Below are 17,641 nucleotides of genomic sequence, written 5' to 3' on the forward strand. Positions count from 1 at the left end.
GCAAAACCGGAGTTTTGCGGTTTTACATGTGAACAGACCCTAAGATCAGAGAGGGATTGATCTGTTTGTCACATAAAGTAAAAATCAATGTGTGTATGGCTACGTTAATACTTTCCCTTAATTGCATTCCTATTCAAATAATCCTAATCCCTATCCTAATGTACAATTGTCCAATATCTAATTTCCCCTCACCTCCTCTATGTTAGATACTTTTACTTAACTTTAACGCCTTCCCACTTAAAGAGAATAGATCTCGCTTCAGACCTCATATATATAAAACGCCGCTATAGCGCGGCTTACCGGGGGTCCCTGTCCCCCCAAATCCCCTCCGTAATGCGGGGGAGTGCTTCCGCATTGAGGCAGGGCTAACCGCCGCAGCCCTGCCCCACGCGCGTCTGTCAGCGCGTATCTCCGCCTCTCCCCCGCCCCTCTCAGTCTTCCTTCACTGAGAGGGGCGGGGGAGAGGCGGCGATGCGCGTCTGATAGACGCGCTGTGAGGCAGGGCTGCAGCCGTTAGCCCTGCCTCTAGGAAGAGCTAATCTGCGACTAGATTTCCGACCAAGGTTTGCGGGGGGTGGGTTGGGGGGTCAGGGACCCTCGTTTAGCCGCGGGATAGCGGCGTTTTAGCAGGGGCACACGTGCCCCTGCTATATATGAGAGCTGAAGCGAGATTTAGTCTCGCTTCAGTGTCTCTTTAAATGCCTAACCTTGATCCCCTGATTTCTCAGTATTCTTAAAACACCGTATTTTTAGGACCATAAGGGCTGAAACCCATTAGCAGCCTTTTCTAAGCGCTAGTGATTTGAAAAGCTCTTGCTAATGCACTGCTATCAGTGATTTTTTATAAAATCACATCCCTCTAGTGGGATCACTCCCATAGCATTGCATTAACAACATTTTTTTAAATCACAAGCGCTTAGGGGTGGCTTAGTAACGTACTGCTAGTGGGTTCCAGGCCTAAGACGTACTTCTTCCCCAAAAGTGGGGAGAAAAAGTCAGTGCGTCTTATGGTCAGAATAATACAATTTGGACCAGTGCCATCATGCTCCACATAGTTATCACATGGCAGCCTCCTACCTGCTTAAGATCCTGTAACCCGTTCAGCCAATTAGCCCTGACCGTGCTCAGGAGCCTCCTCACCAGTTATAGGCTGTGCCAATCAAATGGCAACGCCTATCTTGCTAGTGATAGCCTGGATGTGGACATGCCTCAGCTGTGCCATACAATTCTCCATCACAAGGTAGTGTTCGCTGGTGTTGCAACAGTCATAGATAGGAGAGCAGCCAGCGTGGACGTATTGGTGCAGGCTTCACTTTCTTATTTCAGAGTGCAGCTCCAGAACGCTCGCAATTGCTTCGACTCATTGCCTCCCACCCACCATCACTGGGACTCTTTACCTCAGTCCCTGACTTGCAATAGCCAGAACTCATTACCTCAGCCTTCCGTCCTGCCATTGCCGAAACTCATTGCCTCCGCCTCCTGCCTGCCCGCCATCTTCAGCATGGCAAGGAGCAGAATCTCTTCAAACAGAAGACCCATGCCAGCAGTTGGGGTAAGCAACGGGGTGTGGGAGACTTGTGACGGGACAGCACTGGGACACGTTTGCATGGCCTGCATGGCACGGGGCAATTACGTTGACCAGCTTATGTCACGGCCACAGGTCCAAGTCTCTGTCAGTGACATTCATCCTTTGTGATCACGGTCTCTCTCAGTGCAGTGACAGGTGATCTCAGTCACTATCATCATTTTTGGTGCTCCCTGTCACTGTGGTTTATAATATTCACCTTCAGTGTGACTCTGTCCATGCTGTCCCAGCTGGTTATATAGTCTTTGTCAGTGTGGACCTGAGTGTTTTTTTATCACTGTTGTCTATTTGGTTTCAGTCTTTCAGTGTGGTTCCAGGTGGTCTGAATCGCTGTTAGTGAAGTCACAGGTGGTAGTAGTATTGCATACATTTGAACTTTTGCATTTGCACGAGACTGTGGCAGATGACTTCACAAGACACTCCTGCACCATGGATACACCAGGTTTAGTATATTTTTCCCGTTTTTTTCTTTAGGTGCGTCTTATGGTCGGGTGCGTCTTATGGTCCGGAAAAATAGCCCTATCCTAACAGATAGCCCTATTCTAACTTCAAAACCTCACACACATGTATGAGGAATTTCGCAGGACAGGGATCGGTACCCAATCCTTCAGGCAACACTGTAAGCTCACCCTATACAGATGTATGTCTAGCCTGCAAGCTAGCAATGTGTTCTGTTGCTAAGTTGGAGGGGAGTCCGAGGGCCAACAGAGCAGGAGTGTTGTGACTTTGGGTGAGGTGAGTGGGGAGAACAAAGCTATTGGCTGCCACTCAGCTGAAGCAATCCGCCAGGCAGATCCTCCTTTGCTTTCCAGGCATTTACAGAGCTCTGTGCAGAGGTGGTATTTGAGAAAGAGTCACACCTCCAGGGCTTGATGTCCTGTTCATTCTCTGCAGTGGCCACCAGCTGTGTACTATCCAGTTCTCCTTCAGCAAATCAAAACAGGCAATGGTCAGTTGAATCAGAGGATGGTTGAGGCATCCAGCACAGAAGGAAGGGAGGGTCTTATCTCAAAACCCACTGCAGCATGTTGCCTTGCATCTACTGGGGGGCCACTAGACCACCAGGAAAAGGAAAGCTATGGGGGTAAGGGGAGACCATTAGACCACCACCAGGGAATACTGTGAGCGAGATGGGTGGACCATTAGGAAGAGCTACATGGGTGGAACACTACACCACCAGGGAAAGTTATATGGGGGTTGGGGAACCACTAGACCTCCAAGAAATACTATAAGGAAAAAGGGGCATCCACCTGACTACAAGGGAATACAGTGTTGGGGGCACTAGACCACAAGGGAATACTGGACATCTAAGGGGGAACTTTGCCTACTCATATTTGGTGGTGTATTCTGTGGGAAACACTGATATTTTTTGTTCTATTAAAAAAAAACCTTTTTGTTTAGATTAGGGGTGAGGGACCCTGTAGATTTGCAGAGTATGGGGCCCAGAAATTTCTGATGGCGCCCCTGAATGCATCATACAAGCATGCTTCTGGCTGGCTCTGTCTGCCATCGCGACCATGGTGCACAGCACGCTAGCCTGACTACTTCAACCCTTGTATTGGAGCTTTCTGATTGGTGCTGCCAGGTCAGGCTGTAGGCTGTCAGTCACATGCAGCGTGCTGTGACCTGGCTGTAAACTGTGAGAAACTTAAGCGAGGCTGGATTGGAGGAAAGCAGAATCCTTGCTGGCTTCCAGTCTGGAGACCACATTTAGCCTAGAATGGATGGGCTGAGGACTGAGCAGGCCACCAAAAAAAACCTCACTGGTATAATGGTTACTGAGAACTGTAGGGATGGAGAACTGCCTGGTTGTTACACTCAGGTCATCATAGTGGCTTTTACTGAGTATGTATGTGGCCTATAGGGTGTCATACTATAGTGAAGTTGGAGGTGGTGTAATGCTATGTTTTTGGCGTTGCTAAGGCCTCACACTCGACTCACACTAGCACACAGACTAGGTAAATACATAGCTTACAACTTCACACTGTATTAGGATATTTATTCAATTATTTACATTATTTACAGGTATAGCAGTGAATCATGGATAAGTAATAGAGTAAAGAATCAATACATTACCGGATATTGCATCATCACTCCATATCGGGGGACCAGCGATCGTCTTGGAGGCAGCGCATACACAACATCACACAACTCGTCAGTAGTGGAGAGTCCCATCAGAGCAAGGGAAATCTCTCTCTCTTATACTCATAGCTCCACCCATTTTCCCTATTGCATGAGCTTCACTACGGTTGGATGACTTATAGTCAATATTCTCATGAACAGGACTAGTTCTGGTTAAGTCCCGTGTGAACGTGCAATTCCTGAAACAGTTAATTCAGGGTTACGCGCTTATTGCAACACAATGTTATATAACCATATCACGTGCCACGCATGCTCAGTACTTGTTTGCAGAGGGTATAGTCGACCATCAGCCTATCCACAACGTGGAAGTATGATTCATCCCTCGTGATAACCGTGTGAACACAGCGCCAATAGTATGTTTTTATAACTTGCAGTAACCTTTTGCTGCTCTGCCAATGGTTTTCTTATGGAGAATGGTGCATCGCTACTAAAAGATCAAAATATGTCCTATCTGCCTACAGACTAGCTTGCTAATGTGTTTTTCTCCTAACAGCCAGTCATTCACACAAGCTCTTCAGACTGGTATCACAGGTGGGCAGATGCACTGCCACTGACTACCAATAAAAAGCAGGTAAGCAAAGAATGGATGGGGGGGGGGGGGGCAGCAGTGATGGGAGGAGGGGTACCAAAACTTTAGGAATTAGCAGTGCAGAGATCATGGTGCCAGGAGGGAGGTTAGTAAAGATATGTTGCCTGACTGAGAAATATGGTGGTCTGGTAAAGGGGGAGGGACATATCAGAGATGGAAGGGGGGCATATTTGAGGGATTAGTAGAGGTGGTGGTGAAGGGGAGGACATAATTGTATGTGTGGGGGTGGAGCCTTATTATTATTATTTATTGTATTTATAAAGCGCCAACATATCACGCAGTGCTGGACAATAAATGTATACAATGATACAAGAATAGCAGACGTAACAAGGTTATAGGACAAAGCTATACAAGGCAAATACAGTACAAAATACATGATCATGCGTTTTTGGGCTGGTTAGGTAGGCCCAGTAACACAAGTACAGGCTGTCATAGGAAAAGAGCACACAATTATGTAGACTACACTTGGGAAGGGCAGACCCTGCCAGGGGCTGACAATCTAAGGGGGGGGGAGGAACTGGCTAGGGCTGTGGAACAAATATTCAGTAGAGATTAACTCTGCGGTAGCAAGTCTGATGGGCGGTGAAAGAGAGTTCCAGAGGGTGGGGCAGCTCTTGAGTAATTCTGTAGGTGCGCAGGAGAGTGGGAAATGTGTGGGACAGTGAGGCGAAGGCAGTTGGAGGACCGGAGGGGATGACCTGGTGTATACCTGTGAACAAGCCCTGAAATGTAGGTAGGGCAGGTTTATGTGCACAAATGTATACACCAGGCATACAATCTTGAAACTTATCCTGAAACAGATAGGGAGCCAGTGCAGGGATGTACAGAGGGGAGATGTGCATGCAAAGCGGTGCGAAGAATGGATGAGTCTTGCAGCCGCGTTCATAACTGGTTGAAGGGGGGGGGGGGAATGCATTTAAAAGGGAGGCCAGATAGGAGGGAATTACAGTAATCAAGGCGGGAGATGATGAGGGCATGGATGAGCAACTTGGTTGTGTCCAGGGTTAAGAAGAGGCGGATCTTGGAGATATTACGGAGGTGGAAATTGCAGGCTCTGGTGACATTTTGGATGTGGGGGATGAAGGAGTGTTTAGAGTCCAGGGTGAGAAGGAGCCATTGAAAGAAGTCGTGAAGGAGTGTTCGGATCAGTAGGAGATCCAGGCCAAGGCGAGGTCATGAGGAGGGGGTGGTCTACAGTATCAAATGTCGATGAAAGGTCAAGGAAGAGAAGATTGGAATAACTGCCTTTGGCCCTAGCAAGGGTAAGGTCATTGACCGTCTTGGCGAGGACTGTTTCAGTTGAGTGTGCAGGTCGGAATCCAGTCTGTAGGGGGTCAAGTAAGGTATTGGTGTTGAGGTATTGGGTAATTCATCGGTGGACCAGGCGTTTGAGGAGTTTAGAGCCAAAGGGAAGGAGGGAGATTGGACGGTAGTTTGAGGGTAGGGATGGGTTGAATGAGGGTTTTTTTCAGCATGGGAAGTACAGTAACCTGTTTGAAGGCTTTGGGGAAGGTGCCTGTGGAAAGGGAGAGGTTGAACAAGGAGGTGAGGACTGGGGCCAGGTAAGGGAAGTGGGGACAAATGGTGTTTGAGGGTACAGGGTCAAGGGGGAAGGAGGTGGGAGAGGAAGCCTCTAGCAACATGCTGAGCCTTGGAGAATTAAAGGGGACAAACATCTGTTGACTTGGGGGCCGATTGACCAACCGTTTCAATATTGATTATTATCAAATCACATGTAAATCGGTGCTGTCTCAAGCATGCCCAATTGACCATTTAACTGATTTGGGGTGGAAATTGGTCAAATGTATTGACCTGAGATGCTCGGAAATCTTGGGCCAATGTGGTTGATCGGGTGTGCGGCAGTAACGGCGTGCGATAATCACGAGCAATGGACACAACGAAAACCCCTGGCCGTTGTCCTTCAAAATGTATTATGTTAATGTATTATGTGCCCTCTGGTGCCTTTGCATTTATACTTTACCTGTCACGCTGTTCGTCAAGTGTCCTTGCTGTATTTCCACATTGGCGCCCCACGTGGCTAGCGGCATATAGCACATAGGGTGTGTGTGTGACATGATTTGGGTTGGGGCCTCTTGCTTATGTAACCCGCCCCCTCCCCCAGGCCAAAAGGTCCCAGTCCTCCCCTGATCCCTACATTACCTTGGAGAAAGTTTTGTTTTCTGTTGCTTAGGCCTTAGGTACTTCACTGTGCTGTATTACCTAATGTCCTTCCTACATTTGACTTGCTTTGCTATGAGAGATTAACATGTTCTGCTATAGATGTAGTGTACTTGGACTGTTCCCCACAATAGCCTGGTGCTGAAGCTGAGGATACAGGGACTAGGTGAAAATGTGTGTATGTGGATAGAAAACTGGTTAAAGAACAACTGAATAGAGAAGGAAATGGAGGCTGACATTTTTACTTTCTTTTAAACAATACCAGTTGCGAGGGCATGGCCTACGCATGGCAGAGTGAAGACACGTTTTCTGAAGCTCTCGCTGCCCCGCTGCCTAATTAGCCCTACAGCTCCAGCTAAAGCAGCCCTAACATCACATGGGACCCCCCAAGACAAAGGGGAAGAAGAGATCGCCCAAACACCGTGGTTCGGCGCACATTCTCCGCTTCCTGAAACCCATAGAGCGGAGACTAGAGGAGACAGAAGGAGACAACATGGCGTCTCCACGCAATCAGCAGAGAGCCTCGCCCTCACCGCCGAAACAGCAGGAAGGTTTACCTGCAGGAGGGGACCCACATAGCGTGCCTCAATCAAGGTCAGTCACCTCATCTCCCACACTCTCTGAAGCGGACCGCACACTCGAGTTACGGTCTCCGCCATCATCTCTGCCGCAACAGGGAGGGAGTCACCCGATCTCGCCACGGGGTATTTCAGCTTCCCTTGGGCTTACCAATCTACCCTTCACAGCGAAGCTAGGACCCGCTGTTCAGAACACACTACAGCGGGGACCAAATGTAGAGCAAAACATGGGAGAGGATCCTCCTGCATCACAGGGCACGAACATCGGGCGCCATCTTAGCTCAGGCCCAGCTTCCCCCGCAGTCTCTGTAAGCTCAAACTCTTACATCGAAGTAGATTTGTAGGAGTATGTGCGCTCTCTGCCAACCAAGCAGGACTTCGAGAGGTTTATCTTGCGCATGGAAGAGGTATATAAGAAGGAGATGATGGAGTTTCGCCAGGAGGTAGGCCAAATAGTACATCGAGTGGAGGAAGTGGAAAAGAGGCAAGACACATTAGAATACAGAATGGATAAGCAAGACAGGTTTATTACTGACAATGCACAGAATATCAATACCATCTTTCTCAAAATGGACAATATAGAAAACAGGCATAGACGGAACAATATCAGGATTAGGGGAATCCCTGAATCCACTAAACCACCTGAGATTATGCCAACAGTAGAGGGGCTCTTCAAACAGATCCTAGGTGTATCTGATGACCACAAAATAGAGATTGATAGAGCACACAGAGAGCTGGGTCCTCTCCTTACCAACCCACCCAGACCAAGAGACATAATCTGCCAGGTTCATTTTTATAAGGAGAAAGAAGCTATCATGACTGCTGCCAGGAGAATGGGAGAGATTGACTTCGATGGGGCCAAGATTCAACTCATGGCGGACCTTTCTACTCTCACGTTACAACTCAGGAGAGTGATTCGTCCTCTTTTAGAGGCACTGCGAGATAAAGAAATTAGCTACCATTGGGGGTATCCTTTTGCACTCCACATCTCACACGAAGGCAAGTCTATGATCTTCAAAAACCCAAGCGATCTACCTAGGATTCCCTCGACCTTTGACCTCCCACTGATCAACATTCCAGATTGGCCTCTATCTGAATCTCAGGAAGCATCGGCCCTTCCACAAAGGGCCAGGTGGGAACCTGTGAACAGACGAGGAAATCGTCGCAGAAGATGAAGTAATAAAATCATTTCACCTTTCCCTCTGCTGCGGTCTATCCCTGACCACGGAAGCTCGTCTTCTCTCCCCTCTAGATGAAGGTAGGATCATTCCATCTGTTGGGCTTAACATTTACCTAGGGTCATATCCGGATTATACGCAAGATTGCACATCGCCACAGACTGTTATAACACTTCTTTGATCCATTAACTGATGATTAACTGCAAGATTGCACTTCATAATGATCCATCACATCATCTCTCTTCTCTTTAAGGCTGATGCTAACCTTATCGCAAGATTGCACATCATTATAGCTTATTGCAGCTTTCACCCGGGTTTAGAGACTATTGCTAAACCTATTACAGTTTTATATTCCATTAGCCTGTTTCTTTTCATTATATAGAGTTTAATTCTGTTTAATGATGGTCACCTATAACTACAATAGCAGTTTGTGGACATATGATGGGTTGTGTCTTGCGTGTGGAGGGGGGTGGGCTCTTTCCCTCCTCCCGCCTTCCCCACCCCCCCGTTTTGGGGGGGGGGGGATGGTGGGCGCCCTCCCGCACTCTTCGCGAGATATGTTGTGGCAGCTATGGCCAATAGGAGGTAATGGGCATTTCCTATCTATTTTTGTTTGCAAACGGAAAGTTTTGCTTCTGATACACTCTCACAAGGCCGGAGAGTCAGGGATAGCCTAGGTAGTGTTGCACTGTTAAACCATTAGTGTATTGTTCCTTTTAAATAGCTAAATATATTCTGTTCCTGTTGATGTTAATATTGGTCACATTCAACACTATATACTTGTAATATGTCAAGTTGTAGTAAGGGAGCTATTGTTTTCTCCTTATAAGCCCCAGCGGGGCAGGGGTGCGTCTCCGCAATGTGCTCCCACATTCCCCAGATCAGAGCTCCTACCGGGAGTGCTGATGCCAGCACTCCTGAAGGAGCACAGATTGTTTCTGATCAGAACCGGAGAACGAGAGACTACGGTACCCAAATACCGAGTTTCTCTATCTATGTTTTGTTGTTGTCTATTCCTCTATGTAGGTTTCTTTTTTACCTTTTACTTACTCGTATTTTTTCTAAGGTTGCTAATGGACACCCCCCTTATGGGTCAATCAATAATGGCATGATTATCTGGATCTTTAGGATCTCTCTATACACAAGATGGCGAAATGTGTAATAGCCACATTTAATTTGAAAGGATTCAATGTTCCCCAGAAACGTTCCCCAGTTTTATATCCTTTCCATAAGCAGAAAGCCTCCATTCTTGCCCTGCAGGAAACGCATTTCAGAACTGATTCCACTCCCAACATTAAATCTAAATGGTATGACCGGTGGTTTCATAGTCTCAACCCAGATGGGAAGTCTAAGGGAGTATCCATGGGCTTCCATAAATCCCTTAAAGCGTCTTTTATCGAAATGCTGCCAGATCCGATGGGTAGATATCTGTTTATAAACATTGAAATATACAATATTAAATTTACAATAGATATACCTCCAACCAAAATCAGACCCAGAAACTTTCCTCTTTTCTCAACAAGTTGGTTCCCTTTGCAAAAGGCAATATAATTCTCTGTGGAGATTTTAACTTTTGCTTAAATCCTCACTGGGATTCTTCCTCACAGAAATCGTCTATTCCAATAAAAGCCCTCTCCCAAATACGCCATAAATTACACTCTTATTCCTTAGTGGATTCCTGGAGGACATTGCACCCCAATGAGCGTGATTACACATTCTACTCCCATGTTCATAGATCCCATAGTCGTATAGACTACATCTTGGTCCCTCAATTTCTGTTAGACAGTAAGATGCAAACTTCAATAGGAAATAGAATATGGTCGGACCATGCTCCAGTATACTGCTCTTTTTTAGTCAGAAAGCCAGGAAACTCCTTATATACTTGGAGACTCAATGATAATTTGCTCAAAGACCCTACTTGCATATCTGATATTAAACGAACCATCGAACATTTTATTCAGGACCTGTCACGGTCAGCTTATGGGCAGGCTTGGCAGCCGGTACTCACAGATGTCCGCCGGTCCTGGGGCATGCTATCGGCCTCCTGGAAACAGGGCCCGGTGGTGTGCATCTGCGTGTGTTGCTGCGTGCGCGCCTGGCCTCTGCACCAGAAGTTGTGGTGGCGGGTGTGTTCGTGCACGTACGCGGAGGGATTTCCGCATGTACATGTAATCCCGCTTTGAAGTACGCATGCGCGGGCATATGCGTACGTCATTACCTATTTAAGCTTGCCTATTTAAGCCTGCTGAGATCAGTGCTCGGCGCTGTAGTCTTGCAGCACGTTCCCTGTATCTCCTGTGACGTGACTTAGTGTCTGCCTGCCTGATTTGTCCTGTTTCGATGCTGACCTTGGCCCGTCTGACTACCCGCTTTGTTACCGACCCTGGCTTTGTACGACTACCCGATTTGTTGCCGACCCTGGGCCGTCTGAGTACCCGATTTGTTGCCGAACCTCTGCCCGTCCGAGAACCCGCCTAGCTGCTCGAACCCTACTGCTTGTCTACTCACCTGTCTATCGCATTGTTCCAGATTCAAGCTCCTGCTGGTTGGTCAAGTCCCTGCACTACCAGACTTGACCCGCGGGGGCGCTTCAGAGCCGCACTGGTCACACGCTTCGGTGTCACGCCATTGGTCCTGCTAGCGCTCCTGCCCTTTGTCAACTGCTTGCCGCTGTACCCACTCCAGGGCCTCCAGTTGATAACCCGCAAGAGTTGCTGTCCTCGGCACATCGGTCTCCTTCAGAAGAGGTATGTAACAAAAGACTACAGCCATAGAATGGAGACCACCGAGGCAGCAAATATCCTGAATACCTTATGCAAGCAGGTCTCAGCCCTGACCGAAGCAATTAAGGAGCTCCAGTCCAGTCACATTCAGCTAGAAGGCCGGGTGAATACCATTGCCAATGTAGTCCCTCAAACACCTCCTCCAACGCCAGCAGTTTCCATTAACACCAGTAATCCGGCGCCTGTTGAGACGGTTCCTGCCATGCCGTATCTTCCTGAACCCCGGGTGCCTGTACCAGAACGATTTAATGGAGATCGCACAAAGTTTCAAGCATTCAAACATGCCTGCGAATTATTTTTTCTGTTGCAGCCTCGCACCTTCACGGATAAAGCAACCAAAGTGGGATTCGTGATTTCTCTTCTTCAAGGGGAACCTCAGACCTGGGCCCATCAACTTATGGACCAAAAACATGCCTCCCTAGCCAATTTGGAAGCTCTCTTTAAGGCAATGGCCGCGCTTTTTGAGGATCCTCAGCGTAGTACCACCGCAGAGTTCTCTCTTCACCACTTACGCCAGGGGCGGCGACCCGTAGAAGAGTACACATCGGAATTCCGAAGGTGGGCTGCAGATACTGATTGGGGACAATCTGCCTTAAAGTTTCATTACCGTATGGGCCTTTCTGATTACATCAGGGATGAGCTGGCCCGTACTGGACTTCCTGCGACCTTAGATGAATTAATATTATCAGCCATCCAGATTGACCGCCGTCATAGAGAAAGGCAGATGGAAAAGGGGGGAGTTAGCACTGGCCGATCTCTATTTCCTACCATTCCTCCTGCTTCAGTACTAACCCAGCAACCTGTAGAGGATCAGCCCGAACCCATGCAATTAGGAGTGATTCGTCCGGCCTTAACTAGTGAAGAGAGGAATAGACGACGTCAACATAACTTGTGCTTCTACTGTGGAGCTTCTGGTCACTTCATAGGAGCCTGTCCTACTCGTCCATCTGGTAAGAAGGTCTCTATTGAGGTTCGACCGCTAGATCCCATCAAAATATCTGCTAATCATTTTTCTATCCCTGTTTATTTTCAGCTACCCGGAAGAACCGTTAAGACCTCTGCCATAATTGACTCTGGGGCCTGTAGTTGTTTTATGGACATTTCCTACGCTACCACTCATCAAATCCCAACCCAGAACCATAGAGAACCTCTCTTAATTCATCTGGCTGATGGAACCTCGATTAGTTCTGGACCTGTTACACTGGAAACCCAGCCAATCAGTACTTCAATCTGCAATAACCACCAGGAAATCCTCAAGATGGACTTAGTCTCTTCCCCTCTTTACCCAGTAATATTGGGGTTGCCGTGGTTACGGGCCCATAACCCCACTATTGACTGGTCATTAGGACTCATCTCCTTTGACTCCGTCTACTGTAACAGCTGCTGCACCCTATCCAGTTCCGCATCATCTGGACCTCTACTTTGTTCATCTGCCTTACAGGAAATTATTCCGGAACAATACCACGCATTTCTGGATGTATTTGATAAGAAGGGAGCTGACCAGTTACCACCTCATCGGCCTTACGACTATCCGATTGATTTACAAACGGTGGCGAAGATTCCCTTTGGACGCATGTTTCCTTTATCTGATCCTGAGCAGGAAGTTTTGAAACAATATATAGAAGAAAATCTGAAGAAGGGATTCATCCGCCCTTCCTCTTCCCCTGCAGGTGCGGGCATCTTCTTTGTGGAAAAGAAAGATAAAACGTTGAGACCCTGCATTGATTATCGTGAGTTAAACAAAATCACCATCAAGAATAGGTATCCCTTGCCCTTGGTACCAGAGCTTTTCCAGAAACTACGCGAGGCAAAGATCTTTACTAAACTTGACCTTAGGGGAGCCTATAATTTAATCCGAATCCGAGACGGGGACGAATGGAAAACCGCTTTTAGATCCCGCTACGGCCATTTTGAATACCTTGTAATGCCGTTTGGACTTTGTAACGCTCCTGCGACTTTTCAATACTTTATTAATGATGTGCTCAGAGAATGTATTGATCATTTCATCATTGTCTACTTAGATGATATCCTGGTATTCTCCTCCTCATTGGAAACTCATCGGGGACAAGTCTGTCAGGTTCTCTCACAATTAAGAATTCACCAACTTTACATCAAAGCTGAGAAATGCGAATTTGAAAAACAGTCTATCCAATTTCTTGGTCTCATCATTTCAGCAAATGGCTTCACCATGGATCCCCAAAAGATTTTGTCTATTCTTAATTGGCCACCTCCTACTAACAAAAAGGCAATTCAAAGATTTATCGGATTTGCAAACTTTTACAGGAGATTTATCAAGAACTTCTCTGCTATTATCCTTCCAATCACTCAACTCACTCGTAAACAGGTTCATTTCTGCTGGTCTCCTGAGGCCCAGTTGGCTTTTGATAGATTAAAGAAACTCTTCACTACCGCTCCGATCTTAAAACATCCCGATCCCAAATTACCGTATTTTTTGGAGGTTGATGCATCAGAGTCTGCAGTGGGGGCAGTCTTATCTCAAAGACATGGCTTAAAGTCTCTTCTTCATCCAGTGGCTTTTTTGTCAAGGAAACTCTCCGATGCTGAAAGAAATTATGATGTGGGAGATAAGGAACTTCTGGCAATCAAAGTGGCATTGGAGGAGTGGAGATTTTTGCTTGAGGGCGCTGCACATGACATTCTTATTTTTACTGATCACAGGAACTTGGAGTACCTCAAATCAGCTAAGAGGCTAAACCCTAGGCAAGCCAGGTGGGCACTTTTTTTTCAAGATTTTCCTTCCACATTACCTATTGACCCGGATCAAAGAATATTAAGCCTGATGCATTATCTCGTATGTTCCCGGAGGATGAAAATATGCACTCCCCACCTGATACAATCCTTTCCAGTCATAATTTCTCACTGATCCAACCGGAACTAATTAAACAGATTCGTCAGTCAACTGTTACACTTCCTGACAAATACTGTTCTGAGATGACACAGAAGGAGGGTCTTTGGCTTTTCAAGAATAAAATTTTTGTTTCAGAGGAATTCCGGCCCATGGTTCTCAAGCTATGCTCATATGATCATCCACTAGCTGGTCACTTTGGAAGTTTCAAAACAAAGGATCTTGTCCAGAGGAACTTTTGGTGGCCTGGTCTCGCTAAAGACTGCAAGAGGTATGTGAATTCCTGTCAAGTTTGTAGTCGTTGCAAGGGGTCAAGACTTAAGCCTTGGTGTTTGTTGGACCCATTACCTGTCCCGTCTAGACCTTGGCTCTCTATATCTATAGATTTTATTGTTGAACTACCCACTTCTGAGGATTATGACACAATCTTTGTAGTAGTGGATCGGTTATCAAAAATGGCTCATTTTGTGGCTATGCAGGGGACACCTTCAGCTAAATCCACTGCCTCAGCCTTTGTAAAGGAAATCATCAGGCTCCATGGAATCCCAGATGACATCATATCTGACAGGGGCTCTCAATTCACATCTAAGTTTTGGAAAGCTTTATGTAAAATTCTCAAGATTCAGCTTAATTATTCCTCTGCATACCACCCTCAATCCAATGGCCAGACGGAACGAACCAATCAGACATTAGAACAATACCTAAGATGCTTTGTCTCCTTTTCACAAGATGATTGGTACCCACTACTTCCGTTAGCAGAATCTTCTTACAATAATTCTATTCACTCATCAACTCAACAATCTCCGTTCTTTGAAAACTATGGTTATAATCCATCATTTCGGCCTAATTTTGTTGGTCAGTCTTCAGTTCCTGCTGCACAAGAGATGGTCACTTTCTGGTCCACCAACAATAAATTTCTTCAAGACAATATGGCTCGTGCCCAGGTTGCTTTCAAGAAATACGCCGATTGTCATAGAAGAGGGGACCTGGAATTTAAGGAAGGAGAGCTGGTTTGGCTCTCCACTGAGAATATTAAACTGGCTTGCCCTTCTCGGAAATTGGGTCCCAAGTTTATGGGTCCTTTCCCTGTCAAGAGAAGAATTGGGCGTGTAGCCTATGAATTAGTACTTCCAAGTACACTTAGAGTGCATCCTGTGTTTCATGCATCTTTACTCAAACCTGTATCAACTGAACCATTCCCTAATCAATTACAAGATCCTGTTCCTCCTGTTATGGTGAATGGAGAGGAGGAATTCGAGGTCGAGGCAATCCTTGACTCCCGAAGACGAGGCAGGGCTCTTCAGTATTTGATCAAATGGAAGGGGTATGGACCTGAGGAGAAATCCTGGCAATCAGAAAAGGATGTACATGCACCCAGGTTGGTCAGAGACTTTCATCACAGATTTCCGGGTAAGCCAGGTCCCAGAGGGCATCCGGAGGCTGCCCCTTAGGGGGGGGGGGGGGGGGGCATTGTCACGGTCAGCTTATGGGCAGGCTTGGCAGCCGGTACTCACAGATGTCCGCCGGTCCTGGGGCATGCTATCGGCCTCCTGGAAACAGGGCCCGGTGGTGTGCGTCTGCGTGTGTTGCTGCGTGCGCGCCTGGCCTCTGCACCAGAAGTTGTGGTGGCGGGTGTGTTCGTGCACGCACGCGGAGGGATTTCCGCGTGTACATGTAATCCCGCTTTAAAGTACGCATGCGCGGGCATATGCGTACGTCATTACGCATGACGTAATTAGCGCCAAACGGCCTATTTAAGCCTGCTGAGATCAGTGCTCGGCGCTGTAGTCTTGCAGCAAGTTCCCTGTATCTCCTGTGACGTGACTTAGTGTCTGCCTGCCTGATTTGTCCTGTTTCGATGCTGACCTTGGCCCGTCTGACTACCCGCTTTGTTACCGACCCTGGCTTTGTACGACTACCCGATTTGTTGCCGACCCTGGTCCCTCTGAGTACCCGATTTGTTGCCGAACCTCTGCCCGTCCGAGAACCCGCCTCGCTGCTCGAACCCTACTGCTTGTCTACTCACCTGTCTATCGGATTGTTCCAGATTCAAGCTCCTGCTGGTTGGTCAAGTCCCTGCACTACCAGACTTGACCCGCGGGGGCGCTTCAGAGCCGCACTGGTCACACGCTTCAGTGTCACGCCATTGGTCCTGCTAGCGCTCCTGCCCTTTGTCAACTGCTTGCTGCTTGCTGCTATACCCACTCCAGGGCCTCCAGTTGATAACACGCAAGAGTTGCTGTCCTCGGCACATCGGTCTCCTTCAGAAGATGTACGTTACAGGACCACAGTAAAGATGAAACAGCTCCAAGTGTAAAGTGGGAAGCTCTTAAATGCACCCTGCGAAGAACCTTGATATCTCATGGTTCTGGGATTAAAAAAGAGAGAGGAGCACAGATTAAAGCACTGCTCCTCAAAAAAGCAACACTTGAGGACAATCTCAAAAGGAACCCATCCCCATTAACAGAGCTAGAATTATCCAATACTAGACATAATCTCTTATCCCGTCTGGATGAAAAATCCTTATCTGATAGAATGCGCCTGAAGGGAATGATCTATGAACATGGGGGTAAATGTGGGCGTTTCTTGGCCCACTACTTACACCCGAGGATTAGCACCTCAAACATTCTGTCCATTACAAAACCAAATGGCTCAAAAGTATTCAGAACATCCGAAATTGCTGATACATTCAAGCAATATTATGAATCTCTCAACAATTTGAAGGGTGAACTAAATGAGATGCATCCTCAAGACTTTAAAAATCGCGTAGACACTTATCTTAACAAAACTAAATTGCCCTCAATCCCCCCTGACCTTCTGAAAGAGCTGGATGAGGACTTCTCTACTCAGGAAGTACTAGAATGTATCAAAGTATCTAAATCAGGCAAAAGCCCTGGTCCTGATGGATTCACAGGCTCATTCTATAAGAAATTTGGATCCCTATTATCTCCTTTGATGTTATCTGCATTTAATTTCATCTCCAGAGAACAAACTTTCCCTCCACAGGCCCTCACAACACATATCACAGTAATTCCCAAACTAGACAAAGATAGCTCTTTATGCTCCAATTATCGCCCTATTTCTTTGATAAATCTAGATCTAAAATTCTATTGTAAAATGCTAGCTGAAAGGTTGAAACCCATCCTTCCTGAAATTATACATAATGATCAAACAGGATTTGTCATTAAAAGAGAGGCTAGAGACAATACCCTCAAAACAATCTCTATTATCCACAGAGTTCAATACACCAAGACACCCCTTTGTGTGGTCTCGGTTGACGCGGAAAAGGCATTCGACAGGGTCCATTGGCAGTTTTTGGAAGGTTCTCTATCCCACCTGGGAATTGGTCCAAAATTCATCGAGAGAGTCATGACATTATATGGTAATCCCTCGGCTAGGGTTAAGATCAATGGGGCCCTGTTGGATGCCTTCCGGGTGCGGAATGGGTCTAGGCAGGGGTGCCCCCTGTCTCCCCTTTTATATGTGATCTGCATGGAACATATATCAGTGGCGCTTCGCAATAATACATCTATCCAGGGCATCCAGTTTGGGAGCTCACAAGTTAAATTAGCTCTTTTTGCTGATGATTTACTGCTATATGTTTCAAATCCTAATATAGCCTTCCCACACATCTTACAAGAACTAGCACCTTATGGCTCACTAAGTAATTTTAAAATTAACATATCCAAAACAGAAGTGCTCAACATAACCCTCCCTGACAGGATGGTACAGCACCTCTCAG

Source organism: Hyperolius riggenbachi, chromosome 6 (genome assembly GCF_040937935.1).
Source record: "Hyperolius riggenbachi isolate aHypRig1 chromosome 6, aHypRig1.pri, whole genome shotgun sequence".
Classification (NCBI taxonomy): domain Eukaryota; kingdom Metazoa; phylum Chordata; class Amphibia; order Anura; family Hyperoliidae; genus Hyperolius; species Hyperolius riggenbachi.